Here is a 23945-nt window from a genome sequence, read left to right as displayed (position 1 = left end):
AGAGCAACTCGTGGATTTTGCACGGACAATGCATCTGCCCATAACGCACTATCTGTGAGGCAGTATTTGGCCAGTAAGCGCAATTCAGTGCTCGAACACCCACCATACTCACCAGATTTGGCACTGTGCGACTTTTTTTGTAAAATGACTGATATTACGGTGGTATTTACATTTTTATTTTTCATATATAATTGTACCAATATCTCTGCCGAATATAAAATAATACTTCAAGATGGTATGATTGAATAAACTAATTTAGTTTTATCCATCTTTAATAATTTATATCCTGATAGAAATCTCATACATCAGGTCAATAAATTATTAAAAAAAAATGTATCGAAACTGTTGCAGTATAAAATATAAAATATAAAATTATAAATTTTAAATATAATTAAAGTATAAAATTTTTTCATGTTTATACAATCTGCCACAAAGTTTGAAAGAGATTCAGATTCTATGTAATATTTAACGAAGTTTCGTATTTTGGGGTAAACGATGGGGTAAACCTTTTTACACTCAAGTATTCGATTGGTGCCTGCCTATGCCGTGTGGAGATGTCTGTGTATATTCATCTTGAACTTCTGTAGGTTTTAGTGTTCGGGAAGGACGTGCCTTAATAGCTGATTTCACAGACTTACATTTCTTCAAAGAAAGGATTTCTGATAAATTGACATTCTGGGCGTCTGCAGGCGAACTTGGTGTTTATGAGCCACGTCTGCCTGTCGAGTAGGACTTGCTAAAACTGCTTTAGGTGGTATTATGTTGGACAGATCCTAACTTTTGCTATAATGATGATGTCAATACCATTGATATTGTTGAATTACCACCAGAAGATGTAGATGAAGTCACAGATTGTGAGGATTTTGACAAAAATCTATTGGCAGATGAAACCCCCACAAAAGTTCCTGGGACATTGGAAGTTCACAGTATTCATGCAGAAGATACTATCGATGATAGTCTCAGTACTTCGGGTTATCAGACAACAGAAAAACAACGTAACCTTGGGCAAAAAATTTCGTAATTTTGAAATACATAATGTCCATTCAGAATATGATTTTGGTGAGAATTCGAATACATTCACTCCTCATCAAAGTAAGAAAAGGAAGTCAACAATCTCTGATGGTACTGAGACACAACCAGTTCAGATCACAAAAAAGAATAGAGAAAAGGTAGTTTCTAAATGGGGAAAAAATAGAACCATCATTTTCTCTACAAAAGAAAAGTACGAGCACAGGATAGATTGGAAAACACAACATTATAAAAATGGAATTGAAAGGAAAATGTCCTCGCGCAATTTTTGAAAAATTTTTTGGCGACGGAATTTTGGAGCACATCAAGAGTGAAAACTCAAAGTTTGCTGCTAAGAATAACAACCATCAATTTTTTTAGTCCACCAACTGTTTGAAAAAATTCTCCATTTCGCAAATAATGCAGAAATAAAGGATATTCCCAAGGACCAAAGAGACAAATTGGACAAATTTGGGGTGTTCAACCAGGACCCAAGTATTGTTGAGCAAATGGTAAGATACTTCGGACGTCAATACCTCAAACAATTCATCAGAAGAAAACCTATAAAATTCGGGTTCAAAATATGGGCTCTTTGTTGTTCGTTCGGTTAGTGGTTATTGTTACCATTTTATAAAGGAAAAAGAACGGAAGGACCTCAAGTATTATTTGGACTAGGAGGAGACGTCGTAATGAGGTTGAATTCAAACATTGAAAATCCTCAACTAAATAGCTTTTACTTTGACAAGTTTTTACACGTTTTTTGTTGGTCCTACAACTTCTAGAAATAAACATACGCGTAACAGGCACTTGTAGATTTAATAGAATGAATAGTTGCTCAATGAAGTCCGAGAAAGATATGGAAAAAGAAGTCTTGGGGGTAATATGGAAAGACAATAATTGTGTAAAAATGCCATGAAAGTTTATTACCTCTGTCAAAAGCTTACGGATGGTGCAGAACAGAAAAAGTATTCCTTAACCATAATTGATTTCAGAATATAATTAGTTTATGAGTAGATTTGTTGGACTGAAACGTCCAAAAGTATAAAACCAAAATTCGTGGAAAAAATGGTATTTTCCTATATTTACTCAAATGTTAGATACGGCAGTTATCGATACGTATGTGCTTTTTTTGTCTCGTGTGTGGTAAAATGCCACTGGATTTTAGACGATGCACTATTTGAAAGTCTCTTCTATACGTCAGTACGAAAAATGCGGGTAGACCACAGGCGAAGAATGTTAGCTTCCATGTACAACAGCGAAAATAATTATTTGACAAGAACTTTTGAAGGAAAACAAAGAAAATGAGGAGTATGCAAGACATTGTGCCGAATGTGCTATAGGTTCGCATGTTTTACAATATTTTCCCATATTTCATTCAAAATAATATGTCACAATAATATCTAACCAATAACCAATATAGACATACAATATTTTTTTTAAATTTCCCATGATCCTCAAATGGGTATTAGATTTAAACAAAAAAAATTTAAAATAACATATTTTCGGAGTTATAATATTAGAATACAAAATAAATCGTAGAAATTCGGGTAATTAGAAAAAAATCTGTTCTTAATTGGTTAATAGGAGTCATTAATGTATTGTTTTGAGGACATTAATAATGGATGTAAATACACACCTCACCTAATATTATTAAAATCTCAATTAATACTTATTTTCATAACAAGAAAAAAATTCTCAAGAATTCCAGATCAAAAATAATAGTGATTATTTGAAATAAAGAAGTTTGTTCTGTTTACAGAAAAACGAATAATATTGTAAATACCACCAAAATATCGTCTGTATACTCCGTATTATTGTGACGTTAAAAGTTAATGTTGGTATGGGAAAAAATGTCGCTACATTACGGTGCAGACAATATTCATTTTTTCTCTAGTTCGAGACACTTTATCTATACTGCGCATGCTTGAGAATGCGCAGAACCGAGTTGAAACCTCGGAGGACAGAGAAATCGTTGTTATTCTGTCTTCCGAAGTTATGACAGATTTCTTGCAGTGTTACTTTAGGCTAACATAACAGTAGCAATAAGAAATCTATTCTACTAAATTTAATGACCAACCAGATAGTCGCTGTCAGGTATGCCAATACCCTTATCTGACATATCTCCCTCCACCGTTATCAACAAAACACGTGCGGCACCTCCAAAAAACACAGCCACCTCAGTTTTTCTTTTAACCCCGTATTTAAATTTCGTTATCGCCTTACTTTTAATTTACCCCCGATACTACAATACTAATGTCAGTTCGCTCATCAACAAAACGCCCTTCCCATTTTTAACAAAACCTTGCCGCACACACCCCGTCGACCGTTATCGTGTTTTTTATCCGAAATTTATAAAAATCATGCAAATCGTTTCCGAGATGATTGAGACGTTCTATTCTTGAATCTTAAAGTGTATAGTTAGGTATTCAACTCTCTGTATATATGAGGAAATGAGAAATGATTTGTTTTTATTTCGTAAATTGGTACGACATATAAGACCAAGAATAAATTGGCGCAAGGGGGCTGCTTTAGGTCAATTATCTATATTCTATATATATGATGTGCAAAAGAATTAAAAATCAACAGTGATGTATGGATCGATAATTGTGGGGCTTGGAGGAAGAGGGTAACAAGCCACTTAGTCACATATTTGAGCTGTCTATGTAACAAAAAACTAATTTTTGGAAAAAATGTGGATTATTGCCTTTTTTACCCTAATAGTTAGGCTCTGTTATAAAGTATCTTCTTTTTCTTTCTTATTACTTTCAATAGATTTTTTATTTTTGATTCTCTAACAGCGTTATGCCACTCATTTGGTGAGCATAATTGTTTCGGAGATATTTTTTGTGCTTCTCAATGGCAGGAAAATCTCTTTCTGATGGTAAGAGTGTATGCCCCGGCACAATTAATCGATGTTCAATGGTTTTAAATGTTTTTTCGCGTATCATTTGTACCCATAAACACATTATCGTCCAGTTTTTGTTCTGTCCCCACAGTTGTCGGTAAAAATTATTAGTTCTTCTATTTGAGGGGCAGTATGATTCAAATTTTTAAAATAACATTTGCTATTTCGTCGCTCTCACGCTTTGCTATGCGTTTTGGCCACACGAAATAAGGTAATAAGCCGCATAACCCATTACTAAAGGATAAACATGAAGTGACCAGTAGCTACGGCCGCACTTGAAGAAAAAATTTACTGATTTTATCTCAGAACTCTTTCAACCACTTTTCATATTACTGAATTGCGTGAAAATAAAAAAAAGAGGTGTTAAGCCACGATTTACTCGAAAAAGTTACTACTGTCTTACTTAAAAAGGAATAAACCGCATGTTTTTTATACATTTGTACCGTAATTTACTTTATTCCACATTCCATTCCTTCATCGCTTACACTATAATCTGATCCGAAGTCCGATACAGAACCAGCAGAACCTATCACTGTTTTGGAGCACTTTTCTTGGACACACACTTGGAGCTAGACGCAAGAACGAATCTTTTACGCCAAATGTGGACGAATTTGCGTGCAAATAGATCTGGGGCTTGTTACCTCTATGATTAACATTATTTCGTAGATTTTGTTAGTTGTGGCTTGTTACCCTCTTCCACCAAGTCCCTCAATTGTTAAATTTACTAGGACAAATCACTGCACAGTTATGATTATCCCAGGGGAAAATGTTATTGCATTAATTACTCACAATTTAAATACAGGGTGCTCCTGGACTTGATGCAAAAAATTCGGGAGTGAGTAGATGACGTGAAAATAATGCTGTCACATACAAAAAAATTCCTCGTAGTTTTATTTAAGTATATTTTCTAAATTGTACATTGGAACATTATGAATTTTAAATGGATGGTTATGTATGACGGAATAAATAATTGTACACTACTATCTGAAGCCCAGGGGCTGCTCATACCCAACGGTTAATAATCCGTAGCTTTTACAGGGACAACCTGAACAATCTAAAGATAGCAAATCGATTTTCATTTAAAAAGATACTCTTTGTTTAACTCGGTGAAATTTATGGTTTAGGATATGAGTAGATTTTTAGATATGCTAAGAAAACCGTTCGCCATAAAGAGAAATTCTGATGAAAATTATCATAAACTGTAATTTTGTATTGAAAATACTTACTGGGGATATTAAGACACAATCAGATATTTCTAACTGAACTGCACACCGTCGAACATCGTGTTAGTTACATAAGGAAAAAATTTAAATGTAGAAAAATTCAGTTGGTTAGCCTACAATTTATCAAATAAAAACTAAAAAAAATTATAATAAATGTTCGAAGTGCACTTCTACACACTCTCGGACTGTACGGAAGATATTTAGCTGGTTTCACAAAATCCTCACCGTACAATTCATACAAAGAATTAACATCGATTTTGTGGGCAGGAATAGTGGGTAATAATTTAGTAGGTCCACATTTTTTTGATAATAACTTGAATGGTCAGCGATACTTAGAATTTCCCACTTATGCAACGTGATATTCTTATAAACATGGTCCATGCACAATGGATCCCCTTCCCACTTCCTAAATGATGTAAAAAACATCTTGATTACATTTTCCTAATAGGTGGATTTGTCGGAGAGGCTCATTTGCATGGCCACCACGTTCCCCTGAATTAGATACAATGGACTCATTTTTTTTGGAGAATTCTTAACAGCTTGGTATATGTAACACCCATAAATAAAAGAAACGAAATGATCGATAGAATAAACTTTCATTGTGACGCTATAAGGAAGTTGAATTAGAAATATTTGGTTGTGTTTCAATACCTCCTGTAAGAATTTCTAATAAATAATTACAATTTAGGAGAATTGTCTCTTTATGGCGATCGGTTTCCTTGGTATCTACAACAATTTTATCTAGTTAATCAAAGAGTACCTTTTTGTTAAAAAATCGATTAAAAATTTCATTTCTGCTATCTTTAAATTGTACAGGTTGTCTCTATAAAAGTTATGGATTGTTAACCGCGCACGAGCCGCCACTGGCCTTTAGATAGAAGTAGTGTAGAATTATTTAATGCATTAAAAACATTACATGGATATACGTAATCATCTATTAAAAATTGATAATGTTCCAATTCATAATTTAGAAAATATACTTAAATATAAGTTTTCGCAATTTCATATGCCTATAACTCGTCGTCGTTTGAGAAAATTTTTTTCATGTCACATCATTATTACTCCCGAATTTTTCGCATCAAGACCTGGAATATCCTGTGTAAGTCCTATAAGAAACAGTATATTTCCTACCGAAAATTCTTGAATACCATATTCAATTTCATTTTATTGGATCACAATTTGTTTGTTTATATTTATGTTGTTTACAGTAAACTCACATATACCTACTCTCAACATTCTAATTCGGTTTTTGAAACTATACACTGTTGATTTATCCACTTTCTTATTTTCAATTTCAATTGACTATTATATTATTTATATACGCTTTGCTGTAGGTATAGACTTGGTACTTGAAGTTTCTACAAATAAATTATTAGAAATATTAATCAAGTAGATAGGATTTTTACTCCTGGTTTAGTATATAAAATGTTACTATAAAAGCTACGATATATGAGGCGTGGAATGGCAAGACTCAATGTATCCATTTTTGGAAAATTTTCAGAATTCACGAAAACTCTTATCTGTGTTAATCAGCAACAAATAAGTATTTACATTTTTCCAAACTCATCCAGCACATCTAAATAGCGATTCCGATAAGAAAATTTAAACAGGATTGCTGAATTTTTTTAATTATAGCATTTTTGTAGCGATTCTGTGGATATAGATAATTTTGCACTAACACAATTAAAAATCCATTAATGCAAATCTAACACATGAATGATAAAAATTTGAAAAGATATAAATAAATAAGTCATTGTAAAGTTGAGTTTATGAAAAAAAAATAATTTTTACAGTAAAAAAGCACTTAAAAAATATAAGCGGCATAAAAATTGATAAAATTGATTATTGATAAAAGTTTTAAACTCTTACTGCATGATCCTCTTCATGCCCTTCACATTCACACTCATCTTCAAGTCCTAAATTGTCTATTGCATGATCAACAACGGTTTTATAAAAATTGCATTCTTCTAAATCGCCACTCATTTCCAAAGTGCTTGGTTAATATTTGTCGAATGTCATTGATAATGGCTGGTTTCACAGGATTTCCTTGTTGGATTACTTCAGGTAGATTTACTTTTGATAAGTTGATACCCTTCTTAGAAAACAGACTCTCCAGTTATCGATATATTATTTTGAGAAGATTTCTTGAATAAAAAGCGTTTTGCTTCGTTAAATTGGAAATGCCAACTAGCAGGCTTCTTGAAGTAAACAGCATTGAAACTTCTCCAGTCGTACACCTCAACTTCTTTTCCCAGTGTCAATACTGTGCAATATTCAGAAAAAATTGAATGGTTGCATAATATCCGGGAGACGTCTGAGTTTTTGTTCTATAAATGCAAAGACTCTCTCGGGTGGTAAAAAAGAGTGTCCTGTTATAGGAAACACCAGTTCAATTGACGCATTACAAAAAAAATATGTTAACATAGCTGTCATTATCGAATTCCGATTCTGACCTCCACATCCATCAGTACAGCTCCTTATCCTTGAATAGGAGGTCAAGTCCGAGGTGGGAAACTGCTGATGCAATTTCGTTGAAACTTTTTCTGTGTTCATGTTCCATCCAAGTACAGCAAAATATGTTGTCCGGTGTCATGCGGCCTTTGGAAGAACCCGTCACAATGGTGAAATTGTAAATATACAATTGTCTACTGTAATATGCAGTTTGGTTTCGAATCTTTGGTAAAACCAATTTTTTTTGGCAGTCAAATGACATAATAAGTAGGTCACTTTGTTCGTAATTTAGCTATTGTGAACAGCATGTTCGATAATCAACTTATTTGTTTCTTAAACATATGGAGCCCTCTTTGTTTTCCCTTTGAGCTCAATGCATTTTTGCAAAACGTTCTCTTGGCTTTCAGTTCATCAGGCTGCCGATTATTGTACATACGTCAAAGCTTGAGCAGATTTAAGTCACCTGAGTCGTAATGTCTTTGGATCGATTTACCACGAGAGTAATGACTTTCGACTTTCGAAGTTAGTTTTCCAAGAAAAGCCTTAACTGCCGCTCTTTTTCTTAGAACTCTTTTAATCTAGGTTCTCCTCTTCGCTCTACCCGTAAAGTACAGTAAAACTTGTTTATATAACTTTCGTCGTTTTGGTGCTAACTGAAAAGCCAAACTTCGAAAGTCATTCAAAGTAAAACCAAATAGTCGCGATTCCATAGACAAAATGTGTTGCACCAACTCTTCTTCTTGCTCCTCAAAGGAAACTGGTATGTGACGCCCTAGTCACTTTTTCCCTGAATCCTCTCGTTCAAGAGACCAATTTTTCATTTTTTTACTCTGGCTTCAATTATGCGAGGTACCTCAAATTGTTTCGAAGCTTTAAAATAGCACATTCTTCCTTCGATAACCTCTTCCACTACTTGGCGCATACTTTCCTCATTCCAAGACTGCCGATCGGTTTTTCTTTTATATTTTTCCATCTTTTAATCAGCCTGTAAAAAACAAAATTTAAAGTCGTCATTAAATTCTATAGCGTTTTTGATTGGACAAAACCGTATAGTATTTATAGCGATTAACACCTCCAATCGTAAGATGGCGCTACTTATTTTTAAATATTGGCCAGTATCCCGTTTTATCCGATTATTCCGTTTTGGCTAACTCTCCCCTACGAACGAGGAATTTTTGAGTTCCAGCTTTTCTAACAAAGTACTGGGTACTCACCTTTTTTGGTGGAACGTTTTTCTTTACAGGGCGGGATCGTTTTGTAGGAAAAGATTGAATATATTTTAAAATAAAAGTATCCTGCTGGATTTTGTCTGTATGGGAGTAAAACTGTTTATGAAACCGTCAAAGTCATACCCTTAAATGTTGACGTCTTTTTCTTTTTGGTTAAACGATGACCACATGTAGGAAAATCAGGTAAACTTTTTGGAGTATGCCTAATACAATGAAAATAACAAATCTGTGAAGAATTATCATCATTATATCATACACTGTGTTTTCCACTGACTCCTCTTTCAGCTTTTTGAACAGATCGATTCCATTTTGAAGGGTCTTTTGATGATTCCTTCGTTGTTTTTTTTTTGGTGCAACAGAGGTCACACACATTCCCATGATTTAAAAATTAAAAATACCCAGAAAACAACAGGTTGCTAACTTCACATTCACATTGCTATCATTATCCACAACGTCACGGGAATCCTTTTGAGCGCTTTCATTGGCTCAGTGGATATAGTGAGTTTTCGAGTGATAACCATTTTACTCGTGTGAATTTAATAGGAATAAAATCATTTTTGCAAAGACAACATGTGAGGAATATGCATTTGAAAAACGTTTATTCCTATATCAAAATGAATCATTTATTGAGATCTCTTTATGGTAGAGCGTTGTCGGTCGAATATAGAAACACCATTTATAATGGGTTTTGAATTTTTGAAAATAATTTTGAAACTTGAGTTCATTTAAAGAATTATTAGCTACAAACCTTCTCCAAACCATTTCACCCGTTCATACATAGGTACTAGTAGTCGATAAACACAATTATAATAATTTTCTGTACGATTACCATTGGCTTCGATAGGTCAAATTAATGGTGGAGTAAAGAAATCAGACTTCGTAAATACAAAAGTATAGAAAATATAACTTTCATCCAGTGGGTGGGGCCAATTTTTATATCAATGAAAAAGGGGAGTTTCAAAGTTTTTTTTAATGTACTACAAGTGTAGGCAGGCGGTGATGGTTCCATCAGAGGCCGCTAGAGTTCTCGCGGCAATAGGCCGCCATTTTCTGTCACTGCCAGTTGTGAGTGAGATGGCGACTGTGGAGCACAAGGTGTTCTGTGTTATTGAGTTCGCAAGAAGTGATTCGCAAATTGTTGTGCAGCGGGCATTTCGTGCTGAATTTGGTATTAAACCACCAACTAGAAAAAGCATTACTCAATTTAAAGAGACTGGAATTTGTCTAAAAAAAAAGCACAGGCCGACCGCGTGTGTCAGAAGATGATGTCAGACAGTTTTGTTCGCAGCCCAAGTAAGTCTACCAATAGAGCTAGTAGAGAACTTGGAATACCCCAACCAACTGTATGGAAAGTTCTGAGACGGCGTTTGCCGTACAAGTCCTACCGTTTAGAACTCGTACAGACTCTCAACTCTAATGATAAAGAAAGGGTCTGGAATTTTGCGGTAATGTGCTAGAAATAATAAATGTTGACACATTTGTACAGCGTATCATTTTTAGCGATAAAGCAAGTTTCCACCTCAGTGGAAATGTCAACAATATTCGCATATGGGATTTGCAAAATCCACATACAACATTGCAACACAGAAGAGACTCACCGAAGATAAACGTGTTCTGTGCCTTATCGCGTACAAAGATTTATGGAAAGATGTGTGACTGGAATAACGTACCTAAACATGTTGGAACAATGGATATTCCCCCAAATTATGCAGATTTTCAGGACTTCACCCCATTGGCACTTCGATGTATGAGGCTTTTTAAACGAATCCCTTCCTCAGAGGTGAATTGGTCGCAGGGGAAATAAAGATCTGGCTCTACACTTCTGGCCACCGAGATCTCCTGGTCTCACCCCATGTGACTATTTCTTATGGGGTTATGCTAGGCAAGTTGTTTTCGTTCCGCCTCTGAACGATCTGCGGAACCGTCTAACTGCTGCCGTGCACTCAGTAACACCAAATACACTTGCTCCTGTGTGGGATGAGTTTGGCTACCGCGTATATGTTTGAACACTTGTAATACATTAAAAAATACTTTGAAACTTCCTCCTTTCATTAATACAAAAATTATTCATGTAGCATTTGTACTTTATTGAATACGAATTTTTAAAAATGGGTCATGGGATCATTTAGAATAACCCGGTATTTTCTTGAATAAATTCATTAATTTATATCAATTAATAAAGTCCTTTTGTTGCACGTTTCAGACTTGACAATGACAACTTTGAAAATGATTGAATTGAATTGAAATTTATTGAAAATAATAACTTTTTGCTTAGATTGCTCAAGTCTGTTCATTAATATATTTCTGATTTTTATGGATGTAAATCATTTTTATAGCATAACAAACTAAAAATGAAATTAGTCAACTACATTATCGGTAAAAAACTTTCGAATTTAAAGGTTAGTGCCTTGGTTGTATTTTGTTCCATACATTTCTTTGATATTTGATATTTGACGATTGTTTATGATAAATAACCCCCATTAAAACGATTTAGTTTATATGGAATTGCCTCTATCGTTCATACTATTATATATTTTAACAGGAGATTCTTCCATGTTAATGAAATTTATCTATAGTACGTAGCACATTGTACGTTTATCTATAAGCAGGAGATGGTGAAGTAGTATGAGTAAATTTTGGTGTATTTTTGTAAATTTTTTTTCAAGTTAATTAGTTTCTGTATACTGTACTTGTATGGCCATTACTGAACTTGTTTGAATCAGTAAAATAACATCAGAATAGTAAGTAAAATATTCGGTTTACAAATTTAACATGTATATTTCAAAAAGTACGTATCATATCGCAACTATTATAGTAATTAATAAAAACTTTGAATTATAATCGACTTAATCTATTAGCCATATTTAAAAAAAGCTATATTTAAAAAAATATTTGTAGAAACTTTGGCTAAGCATGAGCAAAGTCGAAGTGAAATTTTTTGAACTCATCTGTCTGGTAATCCCGTGCGACTGGTGTAGTATTATCTTATATCGAAGGTGTATCAAGCACTTCAATTTTTTTGAATAAAAAAATTGTCTAGAATTTGGTACATCTCCGTATCGTTCGTCTTTTCCTAAAACTCCCTATCGATCACATTTTTATTTATTCTTAGTGTGGTGCTGATGTGTATTGAAAATTGTTTCATTGTTGGAAATATGCAAAAAAATAAAAAAAAAAAAAACGAAGTATATCCGATATTTCTAATATCAATGCTAAGCTAATTCTTATATTGTTCTTTATAATTTAATAAAAAATGTCTGGTTGGTAGAAATTGGCAGAAAATTATTTGAGTTTATTAAAAAAAAATCTCCATTTAATGACACAATTTTTAGTAATTTTCTTTTTTTGCTTTGCTGAACTATGCTTTGGTTGTGCATGTCGAGTGTCGTTGTGTAGGTTGAAGTTTTTTTACTTGCTCTAGCAGCAGATATGTGGATATATAATATAAAACCGTAGGTGGAGGGGGGTAACAAAGAAAAATGTACTGAGCACAAAAAAAAAATTATTCCAGCCGTCGGTCATACCTTGTTAAAATGTAAAGAGTGTTAAAGGATAAAAATTTAACATTTTTGGAATTAAATGTGTCAATAAATTATAAATTTTATTAATGTGTGAAAAATATATGAAATTAATTCGGTGGAATTATGAACAATTATTATTAATTGACGTAACCATAAGTAATTATTATTTTATCATAGAAAAATACATATGGAAAATAGAAAATTCAATTATCATTTTTTTATGGTAAAATGTGTTAAAAGAGCACGGAAACATGTTGTATAAATCATGATGTAAAGACTACAAGGTGTACTCTTCCCGAAGGCTCATTTTCGACTCGTTCTGCTCGCTCCCAAAACGACGTGCCAATATGAAATATTTGAATTGAAAACATTCGTAAAAGAAGTATTCTAAATATAAAGATTGCCTCTGTTCCCATCTAGCTATAATCTTATTTATGATTATCAAATCATTGTTTTGCATTAGTTTTTACAATTTTCCTGTACTTCTAAATTTTGCAAAAAATCCATTTATACAAGTATTCAATTCAAATGTTTCAAATTGGCGCGTCGTTTTTGGAGCGAATTTTCATTGGCTGCTTCCCAGCTGGTGCGTAATAGCACACCTTGTAGTCTTTACATCATGGTATAAATAGTGTTCTTCAAAACAATGACCGATTGCTAATTCCACATATTATAATTACCTCTCTCTAACACCTCCCACAACCCCAAGTCGATAGAGGGTAGGGGATTATTTTTAGATTATTTTATTACTAAACCGTAATGTATAAGAATCAAATAAACTCACAGCAACTTACTTCCAATCTAGCGGTGTAAATGTTAATGTCCGTTTCACTGGGTTTCCACTTACTAGAGTCAAAATCTGTTAGTATCAAAACAAGAGAGGGGAGGTGTACTTATACTCCTCAAAAGTAAAAATTTATGTCACAAATTGAATTTAAATTGAAACATTGAAAGAAATTGAAAATTTAAATAATAAATAATGAACGAGAGTTTGAAAAACTAAATACTATCATCATAAAATTTCAAATAATCCACTTATAGCTAAACAGTATCCGATACTATTATACGGAGATAGTCCTCACAGTTGGTCATCTGTAATTTTACTACAAAGTTTGATTATCTTTGTCTTGATTCGTTGAAAGTTTTAGTTGAGTCATGAAATTTCATCACACCACGGGATGTGATAATTCTATTATTAAAAGTATTTAAAAAAATTATTTTGTACTTACGTTTATTTCGAGCAGGACAACAATTTTGCCCTAACTAAATCTCCTCGAAGTTAATAGTAATATATAAAACTGAAGGAATAATTTAACCACCAATAGCAAAAAGAGTATAAATCCATAAAATGATAACGGAGATGATTGAAAAAATTTTATTTTCAAGTTATATAGAATATTTATTTATAAATGTAACTGTGTTGGATTTATTATTTTCTTTCGAATCATCAGGTATTATATACAAAATAATTGAAATTATGGAGAATATAATGACGATGTATTTATTAGAAAAACATAAAATCACTCTATTATGTCGTCGCAAATCACGCAACTCCATTTTTTTATATCAACGTTTTGATACAGTCCTTCCAATATCAATTGCAGATTATAAAAACCCTTGCGAAACAATTTCGTTTGATCTACCATAGGCGTTGATACCTCATTTTATAAATTTACTATTTTTATAAATACTTATGCGAGAAAGTATTGGTTAAAAAGCAATCGAATCATTATAAATTGGACGGCATTATACGCCGTTATTTAGACAGATGCACTTGAATGTAACCCTACTTGGAACTTGGAAACAAATCATTATTATACCTCGTTAACTTGCTACAACTGAATATTAAATTAGAGGATTTTTTTCTGGAAAACGAAATTTCAAAGCAAACACCATAAAGGAAAATAAATTCTTTGCAAATAAAACAAAAGAAAAAAAACATTTCAATTCCAAAGTATCTTTATAAATAATGCTGAATATTTTATGCTTCTTCAAACATTCGATTATATTTAAAATAACTTGCTGTGTTTGTATATCTAAATTTTTATTATTAAATTCATACCTGTCTTTATTTCAACGCCATATTTCTATTTATTTGAAGAAATTTGTGAATTAAATTAATCTCACCAAGACACGCCACTGCTTATCGCAGGAATATTTCGAAGAAATTGTGCACATTCGGTTTCGGCCAATAGAAATGCATTTATGTTTACATTTCGATGTTTTTATTGGTAAACAGTGGAGATGATGAGTCCACGTGACCTGACGGTTTATTAGATGTTCACCGAATTTTATACGGGGAGTAAACATTATTTTTCATTTCTTAATTAGGTACGAGTGCCGTGCGTTTTTATGAAATATTGATTGTTCATCGCATAACTGTCTTCTTCAAAATTGATATTGGGAGAACTATACCATTAGATAGATTTCTAAACGTATCTAACAGAAAAACTCGATAAGATTTGATTTGAAAGTCTAAATAGAAAACCTCGCAATTTAAGGTCGCCATTTTGTTTGAAGCTAACAGCACTCTGTAGTAATTTACTTGAACTGTTTTTTTTTTCAATTATTTTTTAGAAATTTGATTCAATCCTTCATTAAAAAAAATAGGTTAAGCCTTCATTTTTTTGCGTTAATTTTTCCTCGCATTTACTCTTATTTTAGTATTATAAGCCGTAGTTTATGGTATTTTCGAATTTGTAGAATTTTTTAGAGCTAAAGTTTAGCTTCGAAGAAACCACCGATAAATTCGGAACATATCAAGTAACTTTTACGATTTGAACTATAATCAAAGCTATATTGCAAAATCTTAAATGTCTTGTCTGATGTCAGCCATACGTTTCTACAGTCAAGTATGTCATTTTAGGTAACAGGTTTAACTGTAAAACTCCTGATTTTTCCCGCCGAAACAAGACTGTTACATACCTTTGGATCGTAAATTCTGTCTTTTTTCTTGATGAGTCTTTTAGCGTTTCCGTAATATATTTCACACTATTAAAACGAAATTATTGTTACATTTTTTATAAATAGGGTTTGGACAGAATGTTATAATGCTGTTATTTCGAAGCATCGCTCTAAGTTATCTAACCAGATCCATGTTCTGAATCACATACATTGCATTCCTCATTCTACGAGCCCCGAGTTTGAACTTTTACAAGGTTTTCTGTGTCTTTCTTTCTCCACCATAAACTTGCACGCGAGAATTTGGGAGTGTAATAATACAATTATGTCTCGAGACAAGTGACAGAAAGCTCTCATTTTTTTAAAACGAACTCGTGTGGTCTTTTGAACATCAGTCAGTGGAACCCATACTGCTTAGATTTTTCTGAAACTTAACTGCTTTCTTATCATTGAATCGATACTTTCGTAGCTAATACCAAGATTCTTTGAAATTTGAAATACTCTGAAGCGCAGGTCCCAATCGATAAATTCACGAATACGTGCAATTTTTGGTAAGAGAACTACGTCGATACGATTGATTTTCCATATTTTCACGGCCTTGTTTGAATTCGTTGCACAAAATCATCACTCCATGCCCACTAAAGGCTAGCTTTCCCGTATTGGGTAAATAACCTACGGTACATGTCTGTTGGTTTTCACAAGGTTATGAGTTACTCCACGGAGATGACAATACTCCTCTCACTCATCGACAGAGTTACCAACTCAAGCAATGATTAACAGGCTTATGTGGTTTCCTTACTTTAGGCATATCCTTCACAAATATCCAATCTACACACAAATACCCTTTCAGGCCCTCATTCAGTAAAAGTGTTTATTACCAAGCCGGCAAGGATTTCTTTAATTTTTCACTGATTAGATCTTTTCATATTCTTGAGAAATCGTCTTGATTTTAGACCGAAATAGGTCGAAACATCAATTTTCGCCTGTTTTTTAAAACTAATTTTCTACCAAAACAGACTTGAAATCAAGAGAAAAAAAATAAAAAATTCTTTAGCTTCTTATTTCTTAGACCCTTCAGGAGTTTGTAATCCGGACAGAAGAAAACTTCTTTAGCGAGTGCTGCTGTTTGGTTCGTGTAGTATGTAGTTAAATATTCCCCAACAGACTCTATATATGTGAAATAAAGTTATTCCATATCATCGCCAACTCCTTGACTATTGATTTGGAAGTTGGAAGTAAAGATGGCGCCAGACAGCTTATACTTTTTTGATATTCCATCATTTGCACAAATTTCCATCCAATTTATATTGTAATCTATAAATATTTCGTGGATTGTTTGTAGACGTCCGTTTTTTCACCGGACAACGGACCGTATTTTTTGCCGGATTCGCGGTGGTGTATGATTTATAATGGATGTAAAAAAGTGCGTTCATCCACGCCAGTGTATCGGTGCGTGCTGACGCTGCCGGACGTATTGCCTGTTTTCTAAAATGGAGTGCCATCTTTTAAAAATTGCTGCTATTGACATGGAATTGTTAATACTTAAGTTTAGTTGAAAATAGGCCATTGAGACAATACCTAAGAGTGCTATAAAAATATACAGTCGAGTTTTGCCGCTTATAGGGAAATATAGGATGCACCTACAATGACCTTTTACGTTTTTCTATAAATAGTAAGTAGACGGTAAATATATATATATATATACAAGGATTGCCATTTATTGACCGTCCGTTGTCCGGTGAAAAAACGGACGTGTACAAGCGCTCTAAGTTTCAAAATATTCCGAGCATCTCTACGTACTCTTCCCCGCTCATGTTTTCATACTGATCGATTTAAATTATAATACCGATTAGAGTGGAATAGATAAGTTTATTATAATTTATTGTGACCTACTATTGACATTTCCACTGGTAGATTGAAGTGAGTTCCTTAAGGTATTAATAATTAAATTCCGCTTTTATTAATATATGTTTTCCTCAATGGCGGTGTAATAAATACTATTTTGCAAAAAATGCATATGAAGATAGAAATATTTCCATTTTTCTTTTGAAAGAAACATTATTTCTTGTATATGTTTCAATATACGAGTGAAGTACCGTGTCCGCGTATCCTGTCGAATGACGTGAGTTTAAGGTCGGCCCACTCATTATGTTTCACGTCTATGCTGATGTTGATTGTATGGTTTGTTGCCATGTCAACCAATAATCCCATCCACTCTAAAGTTCGCTCGAATACTTAATTTTGAAAGAAAAAAAAGTTCGACCATTTGATATTAACCGGCAGCTTGTTGAAGTAGACTTTTCAGTGAAGGAATGACAAATGTTCATGATGAAGACACAAAAAGTTGATGAGGAAATTTTTTAAAACCTACTCACCGTGAGATGCAGGCGAATTTGGAAAATCCACTTTTTATACGCTTTTAAGAGACTTTAAGAATAATGTTTCTTTCAATAGTTTCAAAAGTCTCATTTGCATTAGAGACATTCTTTACATTTTAATTGATCGGTGCAATGTTTGTTGTGCTTCTTAGCGTTTTATTACACACAATATAAAACTATTACTTACTTTATTACCTCACATCATAGGTATACATCCAAATATGAGTCACGTGTATATTGTATTAAATTGCAAAAAATCAGCTATATATCGTGCTACACACAGGTCATCTAGGCCCATAGCGTGGTAATAATTTTCTTCCATTTTTTTCTATTTCTTGTCTTCACCTTCCAGTCCTGAACTCCTCCCTCCATTAGAGCTCCTTGGACTTCCGCATACCATCTTTTTGAATCTTCCGTTTTTGTGTGTTCCTGCCATTTTTATATCGGTCTTTTTCTTTGCCACTCTTGATACCGGCATTCTTTCTAAGTGTTCCAGTCATCCTAGTCTTCTGAAACTTATAATTTCTTGTTCATCATGCAAGTTAATCATTTCCTTTGTTTTTCATTTTTCTCCATATGTCTTCCTCTTTTTTCCTCCTAAGTAATTTCCTCATCCATATATCTAATTTGTTTTCAGTCGTTATATTTAATATCCACGTTTCGGTTGCAAAAAGTACTGTCGGTCTGATTTCCAAAAAAACGAAACTATTGTGGTCTATAACTCAATTCGTGCGGTTTTTTTCACAATTTGAACGTTTATTTAAGAAAAACATTTACAATAGTATTATTGAAAGTATTGCCCATCTGAAGCTATGACCTTTTCCGATCTTTGTGGCAATTTGTGGATCCCATCCCAAAAGAACTGCGTCGGCTTTGCAGCCCAGAATGAATCAAGCCAATTTTTAATATCTTGCTCTGATGTAAACCGTTTTCCAGTGAGGGCGTTCTGCATCGACCGGAACAAATGGTAGTCAGAAGGGGCAAGGTCTGGGCTATAAGGCGGTTGAGGTAAAACTTCCCATCCATTGTTTTCTAAATAGTTCTTAACCGGAATAGCAACGTGAGGTCGAGCGTTGTCATGATGGAAAATTATTGCCTCGTGTCTGGTCGCATATTCCGGGCATTTTTCAGCTACTGATCTCTTCAAACGGATTAATTATGTTCGGTAGCGTTATCCATTGATGGTTTCGCCCGGATTTATCAGCTCATAATACAGCGCGCCCTTTTAATCCCACCAAAAAGAGAGTATTACCTTCGCGCCATGGATATTCGGCTTTGCCGTTGAACTGGCTGGTTGGCCGTATTTCACATATGATTTTTTGTACTTGGGGTTGTCATAATGGATCCATTTTTTATCACCAGTAACAATACGATGCAAAAATGATTTCTTTCTGTGGCGTTCCAGCAGCATTTCAGACTTGCAAAACCGCCTTTCAACGTCTATCGGCTTGAGTTCATGTGGAACGTAATTTCCTTGGTTTTGAATATATTCAGCTGCTTTTAAACGTTTTGAAATGGCTGCTTGTGTGACACCGAAAAATTCTGCGGGCTCTTCTTCATCGAGTAATTCTTCCGATTCTTCATCTTCAAACTTTTTTGGCTGCCCAAGACGTTCATCGTCTTCCAAGCCAAAATCATCACTTTTAAATCGTGCAAACCACTTTTGGCACGTTCGCTCATCTAGATCTTGTTCACCATAAACTTCCACCAAGTAATGAAGAAGAACTCTCCGCAATAACACTTTTTCAGAAACATATTTGAGTGAAAAAAAATTATTGTTGTTTACGCTTCAAATTAATGACATATACTGAAAAGACGTACAATGATAGTAACTTTACAACGCAGGTTCGGAATGATCTTGGAGATTAGTATTTTGTTTATGATTCCTATCTGTTTATTTCCTCAAGTTTTCCTTGCTTCTATGTTTTCTCCTTCATCGTCATTGTCTTTGATAAGTGTTTCAAGATAGACGTAACTGTTGATTTGCTCGGTTATAATTATTTCTTGTATGTGTAATTCCACTTCAAGATTTCTTTTTGTTTCATAAGTTTTCAGTTGCGTCATTTTCATGAACTTTGATTTCTTCTCGTTTACTTTTAGATTAGCTATGTCTGCCATTGCATGAATACATTTGTTGATAAAATTATCACAATATCTGCATAGGCTAGCAAATGTGTTGTTTTTATTTTTAGTGTTACCGTGGTGTTGATTTCGCGTCTTCATACCATCCATTCCAATATTATTGGTGTGGTGTTCAGTATGAATATCACCAACAATTCCAAAATTCCAATTTAGATTTTCATTATATCTGGTCGTCTGTAATTTGCTTATTACTGTATTAAATTGATTTCAACCAGTCATTAGCCTGCTTTCCAACAGTTGTAAAATACCTCGAAAAAGCTCTAAAACTTGTTATTTATTTGTGAAACTACCTTTAATCTCATATATTATCATTGAGACTTGGAAAGTTACAAAAAAAATAATACTTATTTAAGACGTACTCGTAAATTTTACTGCCGAATCAATATTAATACAAAAATTATAATATACCATGACTCATATTTAATAGATTATACTTACAGTATAAACAACCCATCACAAGAATGGATAAATAGCTTTAAATTGCGGTAGATTGAATAACGGGTTTGTGGTTTATTAAACCAGTTTTGTCGTCCAATATATATATCTTTTCAATTGTGTTTTTCTATGATTACTTAAGTTGGTATTATTGTGGGGTATATTATTATTTATTTGATATATTCTACTATTTCAAATGAATCAATCAATTGAAAATTTATGTAAAATTAAACATTGAAATTGAAAAAATAATTGTTAATAAACAAACGATAACAATTATAATAAGAAAACCTATATTATTCTTCTAAATGTTCTGAATTTTACGTCTCTTCTATTTTAAATTTAGTTTTTTTTTGAATAATTCTTTAACAGAAAGATACAAATTGACGTTTCGACTTGTTTCAGTCTTTTTCAAAATATATCGACACTGACAATTTGCTTATTTATAGTAATCAATATATTGTGATACTGTCTACATAGGGCAGACATCTCAATATTATAAAATAGACTAAAAGGTCATCAATACGATAAAAAAAATAATGAAACATAAAATATCAAAAAAACAAATTCAATTATAAAGATTAAAAAATTCTTGAAATAGAATCTAATACACGAAAAATAGAAATTTTAGAAATGGTTCACATTCATATCAACGAAAAAGTTATAAATGATAAAAAACCTAATAATTTGAGTAAAATGTATATCTCTATTTTGTAAATTCTAATAAAATAAATAATTTAATTGTTTTCTGCTACATATTTGAGACGTAAAAAATAAGGAAAAATTCATTTTTCTTATTAAAACAAATTTGTATTTTGATTTTATTTTTGTTTTGATGTTCATGATGTAGGTGAATATTGAATAATATAAATACGCAAATTGTCAGTCTCAATATCATATTTTAATAAAGACTGAAATAAGTCGAAACGTCAATTTTTTATCAATGTTTCAAAAATTATAAAAAAAAACTAATTTTAAAAGAAAAGAGATCTAAAATCAAGAACATTTAGAAAAATAAACATATATAAAAGGTCTAAGAAACAAGAAATTATATATCACATTTAAAAATAATTAAGGAAACCGAGGAAAATTATTGTCAATATTATTTTCAAAGTGCTTTGTCCCATGGAATGATGATGAAATAAACACGGATAAAGTAAATATTCCAACAGAACGAGAGTGTAATATTTTGTTTGATACGTTTCATTATGACAAAGCTGTAGGGGTTCCATCTATCAGGGCTTAATAAATAATCATGTTTCAAAATACCGCTTATATACTTCCGTATACATATAAAAAAGTGATCATAGAAAAATATAGCGTACAAAACGTGTGAAATCATGTAGGTATTATTCCTATTATCATTTTTCGACCAATTGTGTAGGGTTTATTTCCAAATATATTAATACGACATGTTTTATTACAAAGTTCTTGATGCAAAGTAAAATATTATTTGAAAGAAGGTTAAATAGAACGTCAAAAATTTGATGAATTGATTAATTGATTGAATAATTTTGAAAACAGATAAGCAAGATTATGATAACCCTTAATATTAAGTAGATATATTTCTGTTCTTATTCAAATACAGTATCATTGCAATGTTATTCCAATTTTCAAGTCAACCTTTGATTCTTTTTCATAGTCGAAAATAGAGAATTGGTATTAGTAACTTGAGTATAGAAAATCTCAACGCCTGTTACCAAAATTTCATAAAATAATATATATAGATAACAAAATAATGACAACTTATTGTTTAAAAACTTTTTTGAATTAATAGTTACAAAAGAACACCCCGTATCAATACATGAATAATGAAATTCAATAATAAATCACACAAATGTAATAAAAAATATTTTAATATATATATAACCTTTTATTTTATAATAAAAGCTAGCGCTTACGAATGTTTTTCTTTAATTGTTTGGCTCTTGAGGTTTAGTGTGTTGTCAAAATGTTTGTAATTTGTCATTAGTGCCCCAAGAACTATATATAAAACTGATAGGTCTGGAGATTTGGGTTGTAAATCTTTCAAAGAACGACCATCCATCTGTTTGGATGATGCTAATTCAGTTAATGCGGTAATATTTTTCAGAAAATTTCTGTTTAAATATTCCTCTTAAGCCTGTGAACAATATTACAAACGATTAACCTCTTGTGAAACATGTAAAATTTGAATTTAAAAGGTTGAATTGTATGTGTGTTAAGATAACAGCTAATAAACAGTAAAACTTGTACTGGAATTACTTAAATTGATACTATGATTGTTTCTAACATAATTTGGAATAAATTGGTACGAAATTGTCTCCAAAAACAAGCATGATGAGTAATATACAAAGTGGGTCATCGAAAACAGTATACTCAATGTTTGGCATTAGTTTTCAAGGATATGCTGAAACTCAAGGGTTGTTATTTGAAGGACACATTTTTACGATACAGACATCTGCCAATTTTCTTATACTTGTTGTAGGATATAAATTGATTTGGCCGAAAACTGCTACTTAACCACTTCAGTCCTAACACTATTTTTATATCTCTTTTTTTCAATAGCTACTGACTGTTTTACAAAATTTTCTGTATGCAGTTTGTGTTTAATATGTAACATACACAAAAATTAACACGACATTGATGTCTGTGGCTCTTCATTGGCTGATGGGTAGATTTGCAACTAGTTCATTCCAGACGTTTGGAGTCATTATTTTTGTGTGAGGCCTAAATCACTGTATCATCTGCAGTGGTTATGATAGTGACACCCGTCGTAGGGAGATCAGTTGTGTTAAACATATATAGAATTACTGCCTTATGAAACCCAAGATTTTATTGGTACCGAATGTGTGAGTGTGTGTGATTTCCTTGATCTTTCACTTGAAAATATCTGTAATGAGTATCCAGCACTTTGAGAAAGGTGTGTTTTTATTTTGTACAGCATGTACTGTTCTAATAAATAAAACTCTCCGATTAAAGTAGACTGTATTGAAAATAAACAATAAATTATACTAAAGAGACATTTTTCTGACATTTCCATCCTATCTTATCTAACATTCAACCTAAAACTTCTTCTTTTTTAAGTTACAATAACTGACATGATCATCGATAAATAAAACTACCAGCAACTTTAAACACAAATAATTTGAATTCCTCAACACAGCAGTCCTTCCTGCCAAACTTTGTAACATCAACGAAGGCTGCAGAGAAACATCTTTTCTGATGACTGTATGTACTTGTTCTATGGAGGGGTGTTGACTTACATATGTGGTTTTACTCTCCGAAGGAGATTTATTTAAAATTTTGGTTGAAGAACAGTGAAAGAATCCTATCTGAAAAGTGTGATGAATAAAATAAGAAGATATATTTTTCTAATAATTCCTTCAAGAGTTAAAAAATTTATATTTTCAATTGTTTTGTATAGAAATGTCAAAAAATGCTGAATCCAGTATCGTAGACATTTGTTATAAAGTAATCTCTAATACCATATATGTATTTTTGACTACGAAAAAGTATTTTATTATGTCTTGAAAACGGGAATAAAACTCTATCCTGAAGTAGCTCATTTCTGATTTTACATTTTCTAGTTTCAATGTAAATATAAAGCGCTCTAGTCAGAAATGTTTTCATATTCATCTTACTACAATTTATCGTAAATACTTCTTTTTTTTTTATTATTATTAAACAAATATGTATTTGCTCCCCATCAAAACCCGTTTTAAAATTAATTATCCATTGGTTGAAAGTTTCATTGGCATTTAAGCCGTTGT

General features: G+C 32.5%; 1 protein-coding gene across 33 annotated transcripts in view; it reads left to right on the top strand.

Annotated features, from left to right (window-relative positions):
• The window catches only part of LOC130892931 (inositol hexakisphosphate and diphosphoinositol-pentakisphosphate kinase 2), a 138576-nt gene that overhangs the window by 66953 nt on the left and 47678 nt on the right, over nt 1–23945 (top strand). The gene's annotated exons all lie outside the window — the stretch shown is intronic.

Source organism: Diorhabda carinulata, chromosome 4 (genome assembly GCF_026250575.1).
Source record: "Diorhabda carinulata isolate Delta chromosome 4, icDioCari1.1, whole genome shotgun sequence".
Taxonomy (NCBI): domain Eukaryota; kingdom Metazoa; phylum Arthropoda; class Insecta; order Coleoptera; family Chrysomelidae; genus Diorhabda; species Diorhabda carinulata.
The sequence above is the reverse complement of the archived record's forward strand: the minus strand, read 5'-3'. Positions and strand labels throughout refer to the sequence as shown.